The sequence below is a fragment of the Chiloscyllium plagiosum genome, chromosome 3 (assembly GCF_004010195.1).
Source record: "Chiloscyllium plagiosum isolate BGI_BamShark_2017 chromosome 3, ASM401019v2, whole genome shotgun sequence".
NCBI lineage: Eukaryota > Metazoa > Chordata > Chondrichthyes > Orectolobiformes > Hemiscylliidae > Chiloscyllium > Chiloscyllium plagiosum.
In genome coordinates, this window is record NC_057712.1 from 126,655,823 (window position 1) to 126,667,630 (window position 11,808).

Below are 11,808 nucleotides of genomic sequence, written 5' to 3' on the forward strand. Positions count from 1 at the left end.
TAGCCACTCACCAATCTTACAGAGCCTCACTTATGACAGTAGACAATATCGCTGCCATGGGTCCCACAATTTCTTCCCTAGCTTAGCACAGTGTCCTGTGATACATTTGATCAGATCCCAAGGATTTATCTATCTTTATGTGTTTTAAGACCTCTGACACCTCTTATTCTGTAATGTGGACTTTTTTCAAGTCTTCAATTTTTATTTTCCCAAGTTCCCTATCTTCCATGTCCTTCTCCACAGTAAATACCAACACAAAATACTTGTTCAGTATCTCATCGATCTCCTGTGGCGCCACACATAGACGGCCTCATAGATCTTTATAGGGCCCTATTCTCTTCCTAGTTGCTCATTTGCCTTTCATGTACTTATAGAACCTCTTTGGATTCTCCTTAACCTTGTCTGCTAAGGCTATCTCATGTCCCCTTTTTGCCCTCCTGATTTTCCTCTTATGTGCACTCCTAGTCCCCCCTATACTCCTCAAGGGATTCACTTGATCCCAGCTGTCTACACCTGATGTATGCCTCCTCTTTCTTTACCTGAGCCTGAAAGTCTCTCGTTAGACTGTGTTCCCTACTCCTACCAGCCTTGCCCTGCACTCTAACAGGAACGTACTGTCTCTGAACTCTTGTTATCTCACTGTTGACAGCCTCCCACTTACCTGTCTTTCCTTCACCTGCAAGCAGCCTCCCTGAATCAACGTTTGAAAGTTCTTGTCTAAAACCTTCAAAATTGGCCTTTCTGCAATTTAGGACTTTAACATTTATATAAGGCATACCCACAAAGGCGACACGGTGACTCAGTGGTTAGCCCTGCTGCATCACAGCGCTAGGGACTAGGGCTCGATTCCAGCCTTGGGTGACTGTCTGTATGGAGTTTGCACATTCCCCCCATGTCTGCATTCCTCTGGGTGCTCTGGTTTCCTCCCACAATCCAAAGAAGCTAAATTGCCTATAGTGTTCAGGGATATGAAGATTAAGTGCATTACTCAGGGTAAATGTAGAATAATAGAGTCGGGGAATGGGTCTGGATAGGTCAAATGGCCTGTTTCCACACTGTAGGGATTCTATGATTTACTTTTTCCAGAACTATATTAGAATGAATAGGATAGTGGTCATTGGTCCAACAATGCTCCCCCACTAATGCCTCAGTGACTTGATCTGTTTTATTTCCAAGAGAAGGTCAAGTTTTGCTACATTTCTAGTAGGTTCATCGACGTACTGATAAAGAAAATTTTCTTGAACACACTTAAAAAATTCCTCCTCATCCAAGCTCTTACCACTATGACCATTCCAGTCTATGTCTGGAAAGTTAAAATTCCCCTACAATTACAAGCCTATTAATCTTATACGTATCTGCGATCCATGCAGTACACTGCCCCCAATCCCATGTGCTTTAATTTTTACATCCTAATCTCTTGCGTGCGGCCTTATCGAAAGCCTTCTGAAAGTCCAAGTTCACTAAATCCTCTGGTTTTCCCCTTATCAACTGTACTGGTTACATTGTCAACAAATTCCAATGGATTTCACAAGCATGATTTCCCTTTCACGCTGGTTCTGTCCAATTCTGTCACTGTTTTCCAAGTGCTCTGCTTTTAAGTCTTTTACAGTTGACTCTAGCATTTTCCACACTACTGATATCAGATTGATTAATCTATAACTCCCTGTTTGCTCTGGACCTTCTTTTAAAAATAATAGTGCGGTTACATTAGCCATCCTCCTGTCTGTTGTGATTGTACCGAGGCCGGCCAGGTGAAACTCATAGAGTATGAGTTCCTGCACTGGGGCTGTTAACCTGGTCCAGTCAGGGAGCCCTGGCTGTCAGATATAAACAAGAGTGTCTGAGGTTCTGTTCAGTCTGACAGCTGGCTGTGAGGAAGCCGGATCAGTGCTATGCACATGTAAATAAAGGGTGACTCGGTGACAGGATACCAGCCTCTGCGGAGTTATTGCACTATCCGTAGGAACTGCTCCAGAATCTGCAGAATCTTGAAAAATGGCCATAAATCCATCCACAATTTCTGAGTCACTTCCTGCGCCACTCAACCTGGCATTGAAGGTTTACATGATATTGGCAGGAGTAGGCTCTTGGCTGAAAGGGTTGGCTCCGCGCACATTTGTCTTTCGTTTCATTCTTGGTTGAGAAATTCTTTCATCCTCTCAGGCGCTTCCCAGGTGCATGAGGGTCACTCTCAGAACTCTGCTAAGTAGTCCGACATTGAGATAATCTGCCCCTATTCAAAAGAAAATCTCTCTTTGATTAGTTTAAGACGAGCTTGCACTTGGTGCCTATAAACTAATTCAAATGGTGGATCCATGGGGTAAGTTCTTGGTGGAGACCAGAAGAATTTCTCACTCTTTAATCAAGTCATGGGGTTACTCTTGGCAGTGCAGACTGCTGCAACCTTTCTAACACTCTCTGAAGACTTATTTGTGTCATGCCCAGATTATCTGTGACTTCTGGCATTTTCAGGTCATGAAAGTTTGAAACTTGATCCATCTGGATCTCAATGAGCAGACCGCATTGAGTGACAAATAGACTCAATTTCGTTCTAGAGTCATAGTCATGCAACATGGAAACAGACCCTTCAGTACAACTAGTCCATGCCGACCATGTCCCAAATTAAACTAGTCCCACTTGTCCATATAAGGCTTATATCTCTCCAAACCTTTCATATTCATGAACTTATCCAAATGTCTTTCAAACATCACTTCCCCTGTCAGTTCATTTCACTATACCATCAATTTTGGTGTTATCAATAAACTTACTAACCATACTTCCTATATTCTCATCCAAACCATTTATCTAAGTGATGAACAATAGTGGACCTAGCACCAATTCTTGTGGCAAACCGCTGGTCACAGTCCTCCAGTCTGAAAAACATCCCTCCACACCACCTTCTGCTTCCTACCATCAAATCAATTTTGTATCCAGTTGGCTCGCTCTCCCTGAATCTCATGCCATCTAACTTTACTATTTCATCTACCATGTGGAACCATATCAAAGGCCTTGCTAAAGTCCATGCAGACAACATCCACTGCTCAGCCTTCATCTATCCTCTTGGTCACGTCCTCAAAATTCACGTTTGTGAGACACAATTTCCTACTCACAAAGCCATGGCTGACTATCTGTAAGCAGTCCTTGCTTTTTCAAATGCATGTAAATCCTATCTCTAAGAATCCCCTCCAACAACGTACCCATCACTGACATCAGGCTCACTGATCTGAGGTTTCCTGGATTTTCTTTGTAGCCTTTCTTTAATAAAGGCACACCATTAGCCACTCATCAATCTCGCACAGCCTCACTTATGGCAGTAGACAGTATCTCTGCCGTGGCCCACAATTTCTTCCCTAGCTTAGCACAGTGTCCTGCAGTACATTTGATCAGGTCCCGGGGTTTTATCTATCTTTATGTGTTTTAAGACCTCTAGCACCTCCTCCTCTGTAATATGGACTAGCTACCTGACGAAGGAGCAGCAGTCCGAAAGCTTGTACCTCCAAATAAACCAGTTGGACTATGACTTGGCGTTGTGTGATTTTCAACTCTTTTCAAGACATCACTATTTATTTCCCTAAGTTCCCATATCCTTCTCCACAGTAAATACTTACACAAAATACTTGTTTAGTATCTCACTGATCTCCTGTGGTTCCACACATTGGCGACCTCATTGATCTTTAAGGGGTCCTATTCTCTTCCGAGCTGCTCCTTTGCCCTTCACGTACTTATAGAACTTCTTTGGATTCTCCTTAACCTTGTCTGCTAAGGCTATCTCATGTCCCCTTTATGCCCTCCTGATTTCCCTCTTAAGTATGCTCCTAGCCCCCCTATAACTCCTCAAGGGATTCACTTGATCCCAGCTGTCTACACCTGACGTATGCCTCCTACTTTTTCTTTACCTGAGCCTGAAGGTCTCTCATTAGACAGTGTTCCCTACTCCAACAGCCTTGCCCTGCACTCTAACAGGGATGTACTGTCTCTGAACTCTTGTTATCTCATTGTTGACAGCCCCCCACTTACCTGTCTTCCCTTCACCTGCAAACAGCCTCCCTGAATCAACTTTTGAAAGTTCTTGTCTAATAACATCAAAATTGGCCTTGCTCCAATTTAGAACTAACTTTCATACAAGACCTATTCTTTTCCATAACTATTTAAAAATGAATAGAATAATGGTCACTAGTCCCACAGTGCTCCCCAATAACATGTCATTCACCTGATCTGCTTTCTTCATCAGTATATAGGTGCATCTACATACTGATGAAGAAACGTTTCTTGAACTCACTTAACGAATTCCTCCCTGTCCAAGCCCTTGACACATGACCATTCCAGTCTAAGTTTAGAAAGTTAAAATCCCCTACTATTACAAGCCTGTTAATCTTACACATATCTGAGAACTCCTCACAGTACAATACCCCATGTGCTTTAATTGAACATGCTAATCTGTTACGTTGGGCCTTATCGAAAACCTTCTGAAAGTCCAAGTAACCGAAATCCACTGATTTTCCCCTTATCATCTCTACTGGTTACATCCTCAAAAAATTCCAATGGATTTGTCAAGCCTGATTTCCCTTTCACGGCTGATTTTGTCCAATTCTGTCACTGTTTTCTAAGTGCTCTGCTATTAAATTTTTACAATGGAACCAGCATTTTCCACACTACTGCTATCAGGTTAATTAATCTATAATTCTCTGTTTTGTCTCTACCGGCTTTTAAAAATAATAGTGTGGTTACATTAGTCATCCTCCTGTCTGCTGTGTTTGTAATGAGGTCAGCCAGGTGGACCTTATGAAATATGAGTTCCCGGTTTGGGGCTGTTAACCTGGTCCAGTCAGGGAGCCCTGGCTCTCAGAAATAAACAGGTGTGTCAGAGGTTCTGTCCACTCTGAGGAAGCCAGATAATGTCAAGTACTACGCACATGTAAATAAAAGGTTACTCGGTGACAGGATGCCAACCTCTGTGGAGTTATTTCACTAACTGTAGGAACTGTTCCAGAATCTATAGAATCTTGAAAGAGGACCATCAATGCATCCAATATTTCTGCAGCACTTCCTGAAAAAAGTCTGCGATGTAGATGATCAGATCCTGGAATTTATCGACTTTTAATTCCAACTAATTCCTCAACAACATTTTCCTTCCGATTACTGACTTCCTTCAGTTCTTGCCTGTCTTCAAACCCTGTAATTCCCAACATTCATGATGTTAATGATGTACTCTTTGGTGAAGGCAGAACCAAAATAAGCATTTAATTGGTCATTCTGTAGTATAACCTTCTCCATTTCTGTATTCACCTTCACTGATCGTTTTCTCTTCATGCACCTATTGAATCTTTTACAATCACTTTTTATATTCCCTGCAAGCTTACTTTCATACTTCATTCCCCCTCTCTCAATCACTCCCTCTATCCTCCGTTACCGAAATCTAAACTGCTTGCAATCCTCAGATTTGCTGTTTCTATTGTCCAATTTATACGCCCCTTACTTGGATCTAATTCCATCCCTAATCTCCCTTATTGCCCCTGATCTTTTCTGCTTTATTTTTGAGCCAGACAGGAAAGAATAATTGTTACAGCTTCTCCTTGCACTCTTTAGATGTTTCCTAAGCATATGGACGTACATGGAATAGTGTAGGTTTGATGGGCTTCAGATTGGTATGACAGTTCAGCGCAAAATCAAGGGCCGAAGGGCCTATACTGCGCTGTAACGTTCCATGTTCTATATTCTATATTCTATTGCCCACTCACTATCATCCCTTTATGTAATATTCCCCATTCAATCCTAGCCAGCTTGTACATCATACTATCATAGCTTATTAGATTCAGGACCCCAGTCTCAGAATCAACTACAATGTTTTCCATCTTAGTGAAGAATCCTATCCTATAATAGTCCATCTTCTCCAAAGGGTATCACACAGTTAGATTTCCTTTCTCAGTGCACAATACCCAGTGTCTGATGGCTTGTTGTCTCATTGGCTCTTAAACGTATTGATCCATATACACTTGACAAATTTCTCCTCGAAGATATTATTCCTAATTTAATTTGCCTGATTCATATGCAGATTAAAGGCACCCACAATTACAGCTGTACTTCAATGCTTGCATCTCTAATTTCCTGTTTAATGCCTTCCCCAATATTAACACCACAATTTTGGGGTTCTGAACACAACCCCCAACTATCGTTTTCTGCCTCTTGATGTTTCTAAGCTCTACACCTGCAGATTTCACTCTACCGGAGCTACTATTGTATTAGTTTTATCGTTAGCAGCCACCTCCTTTTCATTTTTGCCTGTCCTACCAAAATAGTGTACACCCCCGGATATTCTATTCCCATTCCTGGGTCACCCTGAAGCCACATCTTCGTGATCCAACAAATCATATATTTATTTGTACGATTAATTCATCCACTTTATCGTGAATGCTCCATGCATTAAGACACAAGGTTGTAAGGCTGGCATTTTTAACAATCTTTGTCCCATTTGGATTAGTTTGTACTATGGCACTGTTTGATCTTGCCCTTGAATTCTCTGCTTATCACTTTTTTAATTTCCATTCTGTCATTTGTTTTTTACCCTAGCTTCCCTCTCCTCTGTCTCGCTGTTTCATCCTGCCATTTTTATTTAAACTCTCCACAATCAGTCTAGTAAAAACGCCCCTCGTGAAATAACTCCCAAAAATTGCCCTGATAGGAATTCCCCGGTTCTTGAACTGTTGAGTAAAACTGATAGTGTCGCAGATTTAAAGGAGGTAAAGGTTTTAGTATCTCGTGCCGTTGAAAGAGGTAGGCCTCTATTAACCAAAAAAGCTGCGGGTCCACAAGCTATTAGGAAAATTATTCATTGCTTTTCATCTGCCGCAATGTCATTTGCCCAGAAAAAGTAACCAATTCTTTCCACTTATTGCGCCTAGTCTTCAATAGCAGGATCGAACGAGTTGAGCTTCCCAAATAGTGGCATGTTGTCAGAAATGTTTACTCAATTTAAAGCGGACTGTGGCGAGCAAATTTCTTCAGTAGCATGCTTTACTCTCATCACTACTGAAATAACTCCACAAAGTCCAGTCTCCTGTCAACCCTTTATTTACACATGCATGGTACATGACACTCACCCTGCTTCCTCAGAACATCTAACACCCCTGTTTATATCTGTCAGCCAGGGTTCCCTGATTGGACTGAGTTAACAGCCCCAAGTCAGGGAACTCATATTCTTGTGAGGCCCACTTAGCTGACCTCCTTCCAATCCCGACACCTGAGGCATTAGTACCAGTCATATCCAGTTGTAACCCCACTCAGACATTCCAGGCAGCCAATGAAATTACATTCTTGAAAATTTATTTGCCACATCCGTCCTCTTTCAAAGACGCACATTGGGATTGAAATTCAAGCAAAATACTGCAGACGCTGAAAACGTGACATAAAAACAGAAAATGCGAGACCAGCTCAACAGGTCTGGCAGCATCTGTGGACAGAGAAATGGAGTTCTGGATGTAGGTTTGCTCGCTGAGCTGGGAGGTTCATTTCCAGACATTCCATCACCCTACTAGGTAACATCTTCAGTGGGCGTAGGTGAAGCAGTGTACATGATTTCTGCTTTCTATTTATATGTTTGGGTTTCTTTGGGTTGGTGATGTTATTTCCTGTGGTGATGTCATTTCCTGTTCTTTTTCTCAGGGGGTGGTAGATGGGGTCTAACTCTATGTGTTTGTTGACAGAGTTCAAGTTTTGCGTTTGCTATGGGTCTTCTTGGGGACTTTGAGTTGTATTTCCTTATTACTATCTCCCCTCCCTTAATGCTGATGTCTTGAGAGGCTTTTTCAGAGAGTTGCTCACGATTAACCACAATGCTGTGCATCTGTGCATTATCAAGTAAGGACAGCAGATTTAATTCCCTAAAGGGCAGTTGTATTGCGAAGTTTTATAATAACCAGTGACAGTTTCATCACATCTAGAACCTATATGCGTTGAGCACTAATTAATGATCCAATGAAATTACCATGGAAATCAGCTGACCTTCTCCCATCTATGTAAATGTTCACACCCACTAAACAATCATCTCCAGGCTGGTCATGGATGCAGAGACTGTATATTTTTGAGGATTTATTTGCCTTACTATATATGTCATGTCATATCTAGCCATCTGAGCTTTGTTTGTGACTTAGGCGAGGCAATCAAAGCCTAAATTTGCAGATGACACAAGGATAGGTCAGAAAATATGTTGTGAAGAAAACATAATGAGGATGCAAATCGATATAGATAGGATGACAAATAAAGACCTGTCAGGTGAAATATAATGAAGGGCTTTTGCCTGAAACGTCGATTTTACTGCTCCTCAGATGCTGCCTGAACTGCTGTGCTCTTCCAGCACCACTAATCCAGAAGCTGAAATATAACGTCATTTTGATTTGATTTGTTATTGTAACTCAAATCGAACTGACATTATGTTTCATCTGAGAGGTTTTGACAAGAAGAATAAAAAAAATCTACTTAAAAGCAGAATTTGGAAGTGCAGAGGGATCTGGGTGTTCTAGTGCATGAATCACAAAAGGTTAGCTTGCACTCACAGCAGGAAGGCTGATGAGATGCTGTCCTTTATTACAAGATGAATTGAACATGTAAGTAAGAACATGACTCATCTTCAATTCTGAAGAGGAGCCTTACCAGAATCAAAATTATCACGCTGTGTTTTTCTCTCTCCACAGATGCGGCCAGATCTACTCCAGTATTTTTTTGTTTTCGATTTAAGTTTCCAGCATCCGCAGTATGTTACTCTTGGTGTAAAAGGACAGCTGTCATGCATCAGTTAGACACAACGTCCTGAATACTGGTGTGCAGGTTTGGTCTCCTTGTACAAGGAAGGACTTAAATGCCATTGGAGGAAGATCAGACAAGGTTTAGAACATAGAACATAGAACAATACAGTGCAGAACAGGCCCTTCGGCCCTTGATGTTGCACCGACCTGTGAACTATTCTCAGCTCGTTCCCCAACACTAACCCATCACCATCCATGTGCTTATCCAAGGATTTTTAAATCTCCCTAATGTGGCTGAGTTGACTACATTAGCAGGTAGGGCATTCCACACCCTTACCACTCTCTGTGTAAAGAACCTGCCTCTGACATCTGTCTTAAATCTATCGCCCCTCAATTTCTGGTTATGCCCCCTCGTACACGCTGACGTCATCATCCTAGGAAAAAGACTTTCACTGTCTCCCCTATCTAATCTTCTGGTCATCTTGTATGTCTCTATCAAATCCCCTCTTAGCCTTCTCTACAATGAGAACAGACCCAAGTCTCTCAGCCTTTCCTCATAACACATTCCCTCCAGACCAGGCGACACCCTGGTAAATCTCCTCTGCACCTTTTCCAATGCTTCCACATCCTTCCTGAAATAGTGCATCACCTCACATTTAGCTGCATTGAACTCCACTTGCCACCTCTCAGCCCAATTCTGCAGTTTATCCAAGTCTCCCTGCAACCTGTAACACACTGTCCACTACTCCATTCACTTTAGTGGCATTTGCAAACTTACTAACCCATCCACCTATGCCTGTGTCTAAGTCATTTATAAAAATTACAAACAGCAGTGGTCCCAAAACAGATCCTTGTGGCACACCACTAGTAACCGGACTCCAGACTGAATATTTTCCATCAACCACCACTCGCTGCCTTCTTTCAGAAAGCCAGTTTGTAATCCAAACTGCTAAATCACCCTCAATCCCATGCCTCTGCATTTACTCCAACAGCCTACCATGTGGAACCTTATCAAAGCCTTTACTGAAGTCCATGTACACCACATCACCTGCCCTACCCTCATCTACATGCTTGGTCACCTTCTCAAAAAACTCAATGAGGTTTGTGAGACATGACCTGCCCTTGACGAAACCATGTTGACTATCTGAAATCAAATGGTTGCTTGCTAGATGATTATAAATCTTATCTCTTATAATCCTTTCCAAAACCTTTCCTACAACAGAAGTAAAGCTTACAATTGGTATTTGGGATGAATGTCGTATGAGGAATGTTTGGATAGGCTGGGATTTCTACTGTAGTTCAGAAGGCCGAAGGTGATTTGATTGACACTTATAAGATCCTGAATGGATTTGACAAGGTGGAGATGGAAAGGACTCTTATGGATAAGTCCAAATCTGGGGAGCACTCCTTTAAAGTCAGGGATGGTCCTTTTCAGACAGAAATGAGGGGAAACCTTTTCTCCTGGACTGCTGTGTGACTTTAAAACTCTTTGTCTCGGAAGATGGGGGTCACTGAGTATTTTTTAAGGAGGAGATAAGTAAATTTTTTCACGGCAAAGGAATCAAAGATGATCGGGATATTTGGGAATGTGGAATTCGGAACACAAATCGATGAACCAATGATCTTATTGAACAGCAGAGCAGGCTTAAAGGGCTGGGGCCTACTCCAGTTCCTAATTTGTTTTTATTCATTCATGGGATGATGGTGTTACTGGCTGGGTCAGTATTTATTGCCCATCCCTTATTACAGTTAATAGTCAACCACATTGCTGTGGGTCTAGAGTAACATGTAGGCCAGACCAGGTAAGGATGGCAGATTCCTTCCCTATACCACATGGGGTTTTCTGACCATTGACAGTGGCCTCGTGGTCGTCATTAACTGTTAAAACCCCAGATTTTTATTGAAGTCAAATTCCACCATCGGCTGAGGTTGGTTTTGAACCTGAGTCCCCAAAACATTCCCTGGGTCTCTGGGTCGAGAAACCCGAGACTTCCTGTTTCTCAGCACCGTGGAGGCCAGGGGATTGACAGTTTGGGCTTGCTCTACTCTCAGGGGTCTGGGCCCATAGCCATTGCCACGCTCCTCGCCATGCCGTCACCACTGCACTCTCTCTCCACAACTCCAGAAGGTAAGCTAAATAAAGACGAGAAGTAGAGAGAAGAGAATAAAAGAGGATAACAAAGGGCCTGGAGTGGATGGACCACCTTGAACAGCTAGCTCGCTCTCCCTTCTCCTCTGCCAGGTCCCTCTCTCTCACACTGCTGCTGCCTTAGAAAAAAGAGAAATGGCCGTGCTAAATTGCCCATAGTCTCCAGGGATGTGGGTTAGTCATAATAAATGCAGAGTCACAGGGGGGAGAGCGTGGGTTTTGGGTGTTGATGCTTTTTAGCGGGTTTGATTGGATTAGATTACGTACAGTGTGGAAGCAGGCCCTTCGGCCCAACAAATCCGCACCGACCCTCTGAACAGCAACCCACACAAACCCATTCCCCTACATTTACCCCTTTACCTAACACTATGGGCAATTTAGTCTGGCCAATTCACCTGACCTGCACATTTTTGGACTATGGGACTTAGGTTGGTATCAGAATGGCCACTGATACCAAAGAACTTGCAATCAGCTCATGTTGTGTGGTAGCTGGGGGTGGGGTGGTGGGGGGAGCTCCTTAAACAGCAGTCTGCATGCTGTGATTTCAATGTGCTCCTCCAAAGCTGCAATCTTGCACAACTCATGTGTGGGGTGTGGCCACCTGGGGTGTGTAAGGCATGAGGAGAGGTGTAGTAGAGTGTGTGAGGGATTGGAGAGGTGTACAGGGTTGTGTAAGGCATTAGAAGAGGTGTAGTGCTGTGTGTAAGGGATTGAGGAGATGTATGGGGTGTGTAAGGCATTAGGAGAGGTGTACTGGTTGTGTAAGGGATTGGGAGGTATACAGGGCTGTGTAGGGGATAAGGGGATGTGCAGAGGGGTGTGTAAGGGAATGAGGAGGTGTAGTGGGGTGAGTAAATGAGTAGGGGAGCCCTTGAGCTGTGATTGGGGGAGGCATAGTGGGTGTGTAAGGGATTATGGGAC